Source organism: Neovison vison, chromosome 4 (genome assembly GCF_020171115.1).
Source record: "Neovison vison isolate M4711 chromosome 4, ASM_NN_V1, whole genome shotgun sequence".
Lineage (NCBI taxonomy): Eukaryota > Metazoa > Chordata > Mammalia > Carnivora > Mustelidae > Neogale > Neogale vison.
Window position 1 is genome coordinate 229,350,722 of NC_058094.1, and position 12,314 is coordinate 229,363,035.

Sequence of the window (12,314 nt, forward strand, 5' to 3'; positions counted from 1 at the left end):
AAAACAGGAGATCATCCCCCTGGCTTTCTGGGAGAGCCTGCGATTCACTGAACTCTGTTTAACCAAGTGCCGCCCAAACGCACAAGATCTTGGATGGTTTTTTACTCCACTGGGAAGGCTCTGTGGGAGGAACACGGACTTGGGCACAGACGGTTGTCGCCATTCACCCATCATGGAGACTGAGGTCCAGAGAGAGGCCTGGCCAGGTGCAGAAGAGACACGTGATGGCGACAGGTGGCCCGGGAGTGTGGCCCCTGACTGGAGGCCACCACGTTCTTCCGTGTCCAAGCCGCCGCTCTGCGAATGAAAATCACCCAACACATAACGAGCGCACACACGCAGACGAGTCCCCGAGCCACAGGTATTTCCGTAAGCACGGTTTAATAGAAATGTAACTCAGAAAAGCATTCCGGCTCCCTACAAAGGCTTCAGAGGCAACCACTAAAAAGACTTGAGGCCAAATCTGAAAGGGGGGAGGGACAGCCATATTATGCAACAATTTGTTGTCCTTGCCAAACACTGGTGCTTGGAAGTTAAGAAGAGACAGCAGGCGCACCTGTGTCCATTGGCATCGAGTTAAATCGATCCAAAAAATTAGGCCAACAGCCAATTACCTGTCACCCAAAGATTCACTTAAAGGATTTAAATAGTTTTTACAAGCATGAATTTAAATTTTCTGCGCTTCTAAGGTAGTCTTCCTCAGATATTTACAGAGACATTAAAATTTTATGGTATTATTCATGAGAAAGTAGGAAATAACAATGTGAATCACAGGTGCCTTGCAGCAGCATGTCAGTGGCTCCCTGGGGATCCCCAGGTCGTGTGTGAGAATCCCCTCGCCACTCGCCTGCATCTTTGATATTTCTGGTTTCGCACACGGATGAGCACACGTCCCTGACGTTTCTCTCCAGCTGCTGCGGGATCTTGTTCTCTGCGACAGATCTCGCCCCTCCTTCGTGGCTCCTGATTCCCACCCTCTGCCCGTCACTGCTCTGCACCCCGGCAGACCACCGAGCAGACAGACGAACTATCCCGTCCTCATGAAGCTGACACCGCGGAGGGCTTATTAACACGGTCACAAATCGTGCTTGGTAAACAAAATCTTTTTTCCCATGGTCTTCAAAAGCAGACGAGGACAAGAAATGGAGTATCAGGGAACTACACGGTCAACCTCATTCCAGCAAAGATCTTCCCCGGAACTCCAGATTCCAAAATACATGCTGCAAGGAATTCCCACGATCGACGGGCAGTGCTGGGAAACACATGTCACAGGTGTGGGTCCCCTCGGGGCCGTCAGCTACCATAGCAAGAACATGACATGTATTTATTTCTCTCAGGTACTTCTAAGAAAAGTTTTAAGGCAGTTTTCATCTTCTTCTTTGTTATGACTTAGTAGGTAAACAACGGTAACCAGGGGCATGATTCCAACGCTGTATAGTTTCTGAAGTACTTTCCAGAACCACCTGGTCTGCGACCCATACAGCCATACGGGTCAGGGTGGAGGAAATCCCCCACCAACAGGCACACGCAGACCCCGAGCCTTTGACCAAGGGGGACGCTGACGATGGGATGTTTGGACCTTGTCATGGGGTGAGCCGCCGATCCCCCTCCTGGAACAATGTTTTATCGGGGTCACTAAGAGAGATCACTTTATGTAAGCGCTCACCCCAAATCCTCCATGGAACTAGTAAGGGTACAAATATTAACAAATTTCTTGCCATGTTTGTGGCTGCTGAGGACACGGCATGCTAACTCTCTGGGCCTAACAGAAAAGCCCAACATAAATATTTTTTGCATCTAGTTCTCAGAAAAGGTTTGCTTCTCCTGAGGAACTAAGATGTTCCTTCCTTTCGGATGACGAAAATTCTGGTTCTCCCCATGCCTTCGTTTTCATCTTGCATTCCAGGAAGCTCAAAACCGAATGTGAGCAGAATTCTCACGTCTCTGTGAGCAATTGGTCTACTAGGGCTCTTTTCCTCTACTACCAAACTGCTTCTATTTCCATTCTTTTAATTCTTATTAACAGTGTTTTTCTGTTCCTGGTTTTAAGCGGCCTCTAAACCTTTTCTGGAATGCGTAGGACCCTACGATGGTATGCGTACGTTCACATAAACCTTCAACTGACCGACAAGGAAATTATCGGTACACTTTCTAAGTGATGGGGCCGGAGTAACAGAACCTGGACGGACCCAGAATTGGAACCCAGATCTCTGCAAATCAGTCTGTGCTTTTTACCATGCTCCCTCCATTCCTCTGGTTAACTTCAAGGTAAATACCCAAGACACCTTGCACAGGAAACGTGTCTGAACTTAACAGACCACACACCTCCGTCTCTGCGACTCCTGCTCCCAAGCTGACCCGGTGTGACTCGGCCGCTGGCGACAGTTCATCTCCACTCATCTGAATCACCAACACTGACACAACGAAAATGGCCTTTGAGTCATCTAAGACCCAAGTAGGTTTGGCTCAGAACCAAAGTTAACTAGAGGGTTTCATTCCATTAAACTTTAAGAAACATAGGCCATAACTAAATTTTTTTAAAAAGTCAGTTGGCTATAAATTCCACTGATGCTGACACAGAGCTCTATGATCTCCTGGCAGCTAAAGATAATCTTTTTTTAAACATTTCCTCCTACCCAGCAGAATCCCCTTGGACTTACTCGGGTTTATGCCCAGACACCTGGATTTCACCCGGATGATCCGTTCCTGCCGCAGACTGAGAGCGAAGGCCGTCCTGTCTGTTGACATGCTACAGCTGCAAGAGAAACTCTACCGTCCTTCTACCAACGTGCGAGGCCTGGAGAGGTGACCGGTTCCCGAGTAGGTGTTTACTTGTCTGCCTCGCCGTTGGCCTAGGGGCGCCAGTGGTGTGTTTCCCGGGGGGCTGAGCACCCTTTACTGAACACACTGATCCTGTGATTCCATCGATACAAGCGGTTGCCTGCACTTTCAGGCCTGTCCACGGCAAAGACAGATTTCTGCTCAATCTGCGACTACTTCAGGCGTCTGCTTCATCACGACGATCATCCCCTTGCCTGCCCCCTCTGGCAAACCTTTGTGATTTACTAATAATAATTACAGAAGTTTCAAATGAAGAATTACAAGCTGTCAGACACCCATGTGAAGAGTTGACCAGTCCGTGATCTTGGCACCTACAACAAGGCCCACAGTAAACGGGAAACACAACCTTTGTCAACTTAGAAATGCGAATTGTTTGATAAACTATTTCAACCAACAACTATTTGTCAAGGCCCTTCTAAGAATCGGACTGGGAACGCGCGGCTGGGGAGGCTGTCGTAGGCATGAAAGACAAGGCCATTTCTAGGTGAGCACCTTCACCTGGGGTCTGGTGAGTGGGGAGAGAGGGATGGGCAGGATGGGGTGCGGGGCTGGAGACCCCGAGAGACAGAGCGTCCACGAACGGCTCCAGAGATGAGAGGAGAGAACCGGGCAAAGGAACCTGACAAGTGCCGAGCCGGGGGCAGGAGGTGCAGGAGAGTGAGCCCAGAAAACGGGACACAGCAGCGCTGGCAAGGATGCGAAGACCCGGGAACCCGGGTCACTGGGAACGCCAGCGGGTGCGGACGCTGTGGAACACGGGACAGAGGGTCCTTGGAAAACTAGAACGACAACTACTGTGTGCTCCAGCAGTCCAGCTCTGGATGTTTGCTCAGAAGAGCTAAGACGAGAATCTTAAAAAGCTGCTCTCCGAGTCACGGTAGCTACTCGCGGAGCCCGGAGGCAGAGACGGTGTCCACCGACACACGACCGGAGGAAGACATGGGCTGCATACACTCTCCGCGGCCCTTAGAAAGAAGGGCCTCTAGAACATGCCACAGCACGGGGCGCCTGGAGGACACTGTGCTCCGTGAGACGAGGCAGCCACAGAAAGACCGACCCGGTGCGCGTCCACTCCAGGAGGCACCTGAAGCAGCCACACTCGTAAAACCACGGAGCCGCGTGGCGGTTGCCTGGAGGCCTGGAGGGCCGCGGGTGGGGTGGGGGCCGCTGCCCACCTGGGGGGCCTGGGGTGTCTCACGGAGCCGGGCAAACAGGCCCCAGAGCTCCCAGCACAAGCGCAGACCTGTGCTCACCCACATGTGTCGTCACTTGAAAAACCATTAAGAGAGGAGATTTCACAACGAAGCCACAGGAAAACAGAACTTCAGAAAAGAAAAATAAAGAAAGGCCACGGGAGAGGGAACAGGTACTGAGTCGGTGCGGCGGCGGAAGGCAGCTCCGAGCCCCGGGGACTGTGGTTGGGAGCCTGGGCTCTCTGGCAAAAGCCGTGGAAAGGCCCCTTCAAAGCCCCCTAAGAAGAGGAAAGAGATCGGGGTCGGGTTCTACATGCGATCACGGTGAATTCCGCGTAGATCAGAAGAGGAGGAGCGAGAGCCGGACGACCAGACGAGGCTCGGCGCCAGTGCCAGGCACGCTGGCCTCCACCCCTCTCCTCGTCGGCCCCCACGGCCCTTGCAAGACGTGCGGCCAACGAGAGACACTCGTGAGCGGCCGGGAGGCGGGGGAGGGGAGGGATGTCGGAAGGCTGACGACGTCCGGCACCCGTCGCCTGCACGCCCCGAGTCGGAGGTCTTCTCCTCCCCACCGTAGGCAGATGTGCCAACTAGAAACTGGCCTGGAAGGAAACCACTGGACCCTCCTACCCGCTGATGGCTTCAGCCCTCGCCACGAACCCAGACGCGACGCTGATGGCTCAGATTCGCGAGCAGCGTCCCCGCGGACGAAGGTGGGTTCCCATGCAGCACCATGCAGACCGCAGCGTAACTCGAAACGACATCGCATCGGTCAGGGTCTAGACAGGAGAGAAAACCCACACCGTCCCCCGAACGGGGTAAGTTTAGCATAATGAGCCCCGGACCGTAAGCAGGAATTCGCTATCGTGGATTTGCGAGCCACAAGTAGGGAGAACTCGTAAGAAGGAAAGGACCACAGAGGCCAGGAACGGCCCCGCCCCCCACACCCACCCCGGCCGAGATCCAGGCCTTCTCGGAGATGCACGCCCATGGCTCGACCACCCACGGCAGTTCCTGGGGCGCCGCAGCAGCAGAGCGGATCCGAAGCCCTCCCTCTACGGAGCCTGGGAAGCTGTTCACAGGGAAGCGTCTGCCCAGAGGAGCTATGCCACGACACTGACCAAGAGGTCGGCCAAGGAAAGCGGCAGGCCACCATCCACCGCAGTAACCGCCCCTAGGGGTCACCCACCCTGCTGGGTGCAGGGAGGTCACGGGTCTGCACAGGTCGGCATTGGGAGAGCCCTCCCCGCATGGGAGACCAGTGCCAGAAAGGCTGTCCACGCTGCTAAAGCCACAGACGCCACCCGGCTACGGCAGAGCCAGGAGGTCAAAGCCTGTCCTCTCGGAGGGCTCTCACTGACCTCTGCCAACAGAGCTTCACGTCCAGCCGGCGGGCAAAGGAGAAGTGCTCCGTGGGCCCACGTCCGCTTCGGCAGCGCGGGCCGAGAAGGGGGAAGAGGAAGCAGAGCGGCAGTAAATCGGTAATTCGAACACTCAGCCACGCAGCTGCCTCCCCTCTGCCCCGCCCCACCTCAACCCTCCGCTCAGCCGGAGTGACGATCCTCGCAGCTGACCAGATCGCCCCTCTCCGCTCCAGCCCACGCTTCCGGGGCCCTGGCAGCTCCCCCCGACCCAGCTGCCCTCCCGCTCTCTGTTCCCGCCACGCTGCCCATCCTGTGGAACTGCGTTCCCGGCCCCAGCACCCGCGCCTCGTGATGGCTAACGTGGGGTCCACGTGACTGGGCCACGGGCACCTCGACAGCCGGTCTCCCGTTATTCCGGCTGCGTCTCAGAGGGCGTCCTCCGGGAGACGAGCACTGGAATCGGGACACGGAGCAGGGCGGACTGCACTCCCCAGCGTGGGTGGCCCTCCTGCCAGCGGCTGGAGCCCGGTTAGGACAAGAAGGCCGGCCTCCTCTGGAAAGAGGGAATTCTCCTGCCTGGCTTTGAGCTGGGACATCAGCCTCTCCTGCCTCTGGACTCTGGACTCCAACAGAAATGGCTGCTCCTCCTGGGTCTCCCTCCTGGCACCCAGACATCCTGGTGCTTCCCAACCTCCAAGATCAGGAGGGGCCGACCCCTCACGATACCATGTGGACAGTGGACACAGGGCGCTGTGTGTAAAGTTACGTATCCCCCGGGCGCTGGCCGGCTGGGCCCCCGTTCATCGGGACAGAGAACTGGAGTAGGACAGGAGACAAGAAGTTCATCTGGGGATGTCGCAGCCCTTGTGGGACACGCGAAGAGCCATGTCTACCCACGTGGCAGGCGGGCCCGGGCCCAGCGGGACGGGAGTCAGCAGCCACTAAGTTGTCAGAACGGTAGGTGTGGCCCCACCGCGGGTCGGCCAATACCCGGGACAGAAGCCTGGTGCCCACCAACATTTGGGGAAGAGCCGGAGGGTGCTACCCTGGAGGTATTCCGAGCCATGACTGGAAGCAAGGACAGCACAGAGCCTGGGAAAGACACAGTGGCCAAGGGCAGCCGCACGGGGTCAGGACCGAACCATCCTGGGCTCAGCGGCTGGCCCGGGATGGGGGCTGGATCCCGTGCACTGGGCAGCGTCTCAGTAGTGGGGGACTCAGCTTGAACAGGCGGGAGAAGAGTTGTTGAGGGGATGGAGACCCCACATCGGAGGAGCCCCTCTGGGGCTGGGAACTTTCAAATACAGTCAGAAGCGTCCGGAAAGCAGGGACATTTGCAGAGGGACAGAACGCTCCATGAGGGCTGTCCCCGCAGCGGGGGCCGGCAGAGCAGCCCCCCGGGGCAGGCGGGCATAGCAGGAGCTGGGAGGGGCCAGCCCCGGGGGCAACGTCGCCCTAGAGGACAGGCAGGCCCTCTGAGGAGGATTCGGGGAGGAGGGAGAGGGACAGAGGTGGAGGCCGGTGTGGGAGGCGCGATGTCTCTCCAAGGGGGCACGAGAGTGGGCGCGGGTCACCAGGGGCTGCCGAGGGGACCCAACACTGCAGCCACCTTGTGACTCTTGACTTCATGGCTTCAAGCCCACCTTTCTGCCGGGGTTTTGTTTGGCTCCCTACTTCCCGAGACCGCGACCGGGTCCTCCCACGGGAGCTGAAAGAGTCGCATACGCCAACGGAGCCCGCACCGCCTGACAAACCCCACTCGGAGGGCCTCGGTCAGCACAGGCCCCGTCGGCAGCCGGACTCCACAGACAGCGGCCCCCACAGCGATCCTCCCGGCTAACGACGAGGAGGCCCGTCGGTTTGCCCGCAGCTCCCCGGGGGCTGGGAAGGCCAGGCCAGCCGCGCCGGTGTGGAGCGCTCCGTGCCGCCGAGCAATGCGGTTAAAGGCGTTCTTGGACGGAACGCAGGAATCGGAAGTGAAAGCAGCTCGTGTATTAACCACACTCACAGGTGATAAACGCACGGCGCTCCCCACCGTCGCGGGCTCCGAGCCAGGCCAGGGCCGAGGGGCAGCTCGCCGTCCGGTCTCCTTGCGGCCCCCTCCCCCGGAGACCTGCCCCCCTGCCCCTCAGGGTGGCGCCCAGCTCACCCCTACTCCAGACCAGCCCTTCCTCCTCCTCGTCGCTAAGAAAGTAGCGATCGCTGCGCTGGTTATTCCCGAGCAGGTGAACGACCAGGCTGACGGCCTGCGTGGGGCGGGGGCCTCACAGGCCTTCCTGCGGGGGTGCCTTCCGCGGGGGTACCTTCCTGCGGGGGTACCTGTCCGTTCACAGGGGAACGCTGGAGGCTGGGGATTGGACCCAGAGCGTCCCCCTGTGGGACCTGAGGCAGCCAGTGGGAGAGACGTGTGTGCTGTGCAGGAGGGACCCGGAGCCTCCCGCTCACGGCTGTGGGAAGGCGGGTTTGGATGCAAAGGCTTTAGACCCAGCACAGAGGGCCTGTGCCACTGAGAATGGAGAGAGGTCGGGGTGGGCTCGACAGGGACAGAGGCTGTGTGGGGACCCAGGGTGGCCTCGAGCAGGAGGCAGCCACCCCAGATGGGCCTTACGGGTTGAGCAGACACGGTCAGTAGCAGGTGGGGCAGGAGGACAGGCCAGGCCTGGCAGAAGCAACAACCTCGGTCAGTTCAGGGCGCTGGCCCAGATGTCCATGGAGAAGGGAAACGCCAAGAGCGTGAGGCCGCACGGCAGTGTGCGGGGTCTGCGGGGGCGGGACACCGCACTGGGCTCAGAGCCAGGACAGGCGGCAGAAACGGCTCTGGGGTGGAGCGTGCCTGTGGCGCACCCTGACGTTGACGATGAGGTCCAGGTCCAAGGGCGGCGTCGGGGAGTTCGGAGGAAGGCGGGGTTGGCCGACAGACTGTACGTTACCCAGGGAGATTACAGCTGGCGGGTCTGGAAGGAGTGATGTGCGAGTGAGGGCTCCAACACAAGCCCCCCTCGAGGGAGGCCCCGCAGCAAGTGGCGGGGTCACCCACGCAGAGGGCTGCAGGCAAGACGGACGCACGGCAGAGTGAGGACTGAGCCAGGGCAGACGGAAAACAGAGCGCCCTCAGCTTTTACAAGCATTCACAGGGCGCCAAAGGCACGCACGTACATGTGCACACGCACGCGCACACACACACCCACGCATAATCCGAAAACACCCTGTGCCCAACATTCTTTTCAGATTTAATATTATGCAATTAATTAACCACAGGAGTGGCCTGCCGTGGCTCGGCCCGAACGCAAAACGTTCAGGGAACGCAGAGCGAGAGCCGCTCGGAGGAAAGCCCAGCGGAAGGTGAACCAGGCATTTCGGTAGGAAGGAGGAAAGTCGAGCTGGAGGACACGAGGCACTTAGCTCTTCATCCCAAAGCAGAGAAAAATGAACAAGTGTTTGCCAAGAAGATGCTTTTAGAAGCCTTGCCTTCAGAATTCAGTCAGCGTCTGGCAGAAATGATGACAGAGACGGGACGATCACGGCGGCCCCACAGTCGAGCAGCGTCCATCACGGCAGCTCCACAGGGCGGGCCGCACACACCGTGGCCAGGCCCGCTGAGCCCTCGCGGCCCCGGGATCTGGTACTAACTACCGTCCGCTTCGTACAGACTCAGGGAGGACACCCAGCTCACGCAAGGTCACAGAGCTGGGATCACGTATTATTGCCGACACCTGTTAAACTTCCAATTTTGAAACAAGGAGAAATACTCGAATTCAATGATCTAGTTCTAAACCTCCCTCGTTGTTTGCTTTTCTCTTGAGCTACAAAAACCCCTTTCCTGCTTACTGGCCTGGCCAGCGCTCTGACTCAGCACCCCGGAGAGCGGCACCCTTGCCCGGGGCCTTCCCCTGGGCTCTGAGAGGGTGTGCCCTGGAGACCCTCCGGCCTGCAGAGCACAGGACAGCACCCTCCTCCGGGGAGCCCCACAGCCTTTCCAGCCTGGCCCCGCACTGTCTCTTGGATGGGAAGGATTCTGAGGCCCGCTGAGGCTGGGGAGGCCCCCCTCGAGGCCACACAGGGAGGGGAGCATGCCCAGGGGAGCAACCGGGCCCTGCCGTGGCCCAGGCCGTCTCCTCCCCCAACAAGGCAGTGTCCCCAGGCTCACTCGCCTCAAAGGGAGGAAGAGACAAATGGGGGAGGGAACTCCAGGTGTCCCGAGTGGATGTTCCTTCACTGACAAGAAGCCCCGCCATCAGAGGGCCCAGAGTCCTCAGCGGAGCGGAGTGTGGTCCCGACCCTCCGCCCGTCCTTCTCGTGCGATGCTCCGTGAAAGCCACGCAGGCTCCCCACTGACATCGGTGCTTTCTCCTCGGAGATAAAAATAGCTGGAGAGCCTTCTAGAAGTTCTGCTCCCATTTATTGAACGCACCATCTCAAATCAGCTTTTGTCCTAATTACGGAGGCAGCCCCTGAGGGCGGGGCGCTGGGCGGGAGCCTGAGAGCCCGGCTTTCCGACCTTCTGTCTGACTCGCAGACGCTGACAGATGCCGTCCGGGCAGAGGGTCCCCGGGCCAGAGTCCTCGGCCTCGCCACGTGGAGAAGAAAGCAGGAAGGTAATGAGGGACAACCCTAAGGAATAGAAGTCTTAACTCCAAGTCTGAGAGACAGCTCATTTTCTTAACCGTCCTGCCAGCTTCCTGGACCCCCATCCCTGTTCTGCAAACGTGGAGCGGGGAGCTGGGGTGCGTCGGAGACACGTCCGTGGAGGCCGCGTCCGAGCCTCGGCTGGAGCCGGCTGCTTCCCGAGCGGTTCTGCTCCACATGAGCCACGCCAATGTTTCAATTTCTCACCGCCAAGTCTCGTGGAAGTCTATTTTTAAATGTATAAATATTTATGCACTCATTTACAAAATGCTTAGGCAGTCATTTTTTGTGGAGATGCTGGCCGGAGCCCGCAGCCCACCGAGGCGCACTCAGAGCCCCCAGGAGGAAGCCCCTTTACCTGGGAAGTGGGGGCGTCCGGCCAAGCATGCGGCTGTGGGGCGCATGGCTCGCTGGCGACCGCTCCCGCATCTCCCGGCATCTGCCATCCGGCTCGGGGCTTCCTCCGTGGGGACGGTCCTCTTTGCAGGGACTGAAACCGTTAACCACGTCGAAGACTTCCTTCAAGTGCCCCCACGGCAAACTCACGGGAAACAGCTAAACCCTCGTAAAACAGCGGCTCTCTCCTGACCCAGGGATGGATGAGTAGGAGTTTGTTTATTCAGCAAATATTTATTGAGCCTCCACTATGTCAAAGGCCCTACCAGGAGCTGGGTTATGCTATTACACTATTAAATGTCCCAACAATTAAATTTTTCTGTGTCTAGAATGGTTTATAACTTACTAAAGTGCCTGTGCAAAGGACCCGGAGCGTGCAGCCAGCGAGCCACAAAGATCCCGTCGCTGACGGTAAATCACGCGGCATAAACAAATAAGAACATTATTTAAATGAGAGGCCCCTTACTTACAGAAACCATATCACAGGTATTTTCTTTCAAGATCTAATTAGATTTAAAGCTTCATTTGGGAAACAAGATGAAAATGAACGTCTTCTCCTAAGGGTATCTGGACGGGAGTCAGCCGCGTGCATAATTTTTTTTTATCACACAGCAAATTTGCCAGGTAATAATCAAACAAAAGAGCTCTGTTCCAGGAGAGGAGTAAAAGGTAAGAAAAAAACCAAGCCATGCATTGTGACAGTGGATGATCCACCAGCACACCCCTGACCGTCTCACTGAGCACAGCCACGGATCGTGACCATGGACGACCCGCCAGCACGCTCCTGACTGATCTCACGATTTTTAACCACTATTGGAGGAAAACTCATACTGTTTAATTCAGTAAATCCCTGTATGCTTGGGATGCACAAATTCAAGGAATGTACTGAAGTTCCTAAAACAAACTACCTTCACAAGTACCCGGGCATGCCTCGGAGTGCTCTGAAATTAAAAACAGAACAAGGACAAGCTCCACCAACCCTAAAAGAAGTGTGATGAGTCACCTGAGCCTTCATAAGGCCACTAAGTGTCCGAATGCAGATGACCAGAGACCAACTTAGCCTGCTGAAGCCTGCTTCTCTGAAAGCTCACAGCTCGCCTGAAACTCATTATACTGGGCCCCATTATTTGAAAATCATAAAAATATAACTGATGTCCACTTTGCTTTAAAATAACACATGAATATATGAGTAACATATATTACATAGAATATAAAGTTTATATATAACAGGCTTATGAAGAAGAGTTACGCTAAACAGGAGGGAATGTTTATTTTCAAAAATATTCTTTTTTAAAAAAATTTTATTTATGGGGGCACCTGGGTCTCTCAGTGGGTTAAAGCCTCTGCCTTCGGCTCGGGTCATGATCCCAGGGTCCTGGGATTGAGTCCCGCGTCGGGCTCTCTGCTTAGTGGGGAGCCTGCTTCCTCCTCTTTCTCTCTGCTTCCCTCTGCCTACTTGTGATCTCTGTCTGTCCAATAAAAAAAGATTTTATTTATTTATTGGACAGACAGAGATCACAAGCAGGCAGAGAGACTGACAGGGAGAGGAAGGGAAGCAGGCTCCCCGCATAGCAGAGAGCCCGACACAGGGCTCGATCCCAGGACCCTGGGATCATGACCCAAGCCGAAGGCAGAGGCTTTAACCCACTGAGCCCCCCAGGCGCCCCTAAAATATTCTTTACTTTACGGGAATTGCTGGGAAGTTCTTTTGAGCATTGAGCTCCCGAGGACACTGAAGCGCTGGTCTACAGGGCAGTGACTTTTGGATGAAACTTGGAGAGAGCTAGTGAGGCAGAGAAAGGAGGGCTCTGGAGGAGCTGCTGCTGAGCGAGGACCAGGCAGGAGTGAGACTCACACGGCCTCCGGGGAGAGGACGTCCAGGACCAGAATGAGT